Here is a 542-nt window from a genome sequence, read left to right as displayed (position 1 = left end):
ACTCTGCCAGCCCTTAGTCTCCAGGACCTGCTTTTGTTTCAGCATTTCATGGTGGCTTGGGCGCTAGTGTTGAATATCTGGAATGAGCTGCTCCATATGCAGGGGCATCAGTGGGACCTTGGTTAAGGCCATTACCATTGTATACCAAACAATTTTGCAGCTACCATGTTTCATGCCAAATAGGTTTATTGAGAAGCAAATAGCAATGAGACAGTTTCAAACCAAATTGGTAGGACTGTTTCAATAATTAACACATTGCATACATTTTTCCTAGTGGTTAATTGCTGTACAAGATATGAAAATGATATCCTATTTACAAACACTATTAGAACAAATCCCTCCATTCATTAAGAGAATACAACTATATATGTATCTTAAACATTTCTAATACACAGATACAAAATGAACATTCATCTGTATCCCCTTTTTTGTTAAGTTCCGTTATTTGAATATTATAGGTGTGTTAACTCAGCAAAATATTGTGAAAGAGTCCAGTAGTCCATAATAGTATTGGGTCTTCCACTTCACTGGCAATGTCAGAA

The 542-nt window shown here is 36.5% G+C and overlaps 1 pseudogene; it reads left to right on the top strand.

Annotated features, from left to right (window-relative positions):
• Positions 1–542, top strand: part of LOC101566691 — a 105563-nt pseudogene that overhangs the window by 72518 nt on the left and 32503 nt on the right.

Source organism: Octodon degus, unplaced genomic scaffold, assembly GCF_000260255.1.
Source record: "Octodon degus isolate 3935 unplaced genomic scaffold, OctDeg1.0 scaffold00507, whole genome shotgun sequence".
In the NCBI taxonomy this organism is placed as follows: Eukaryota; Metazoa; Chordata; class Mammalia; order Rodentia; family Octodontidae; genus Octodon; species Octodon degus.
The sequence above is the reverse complement of the archived record's forward strand: the minus strand, read 5'-3'. Positions and strand labels throughout refer to the sequence as shown.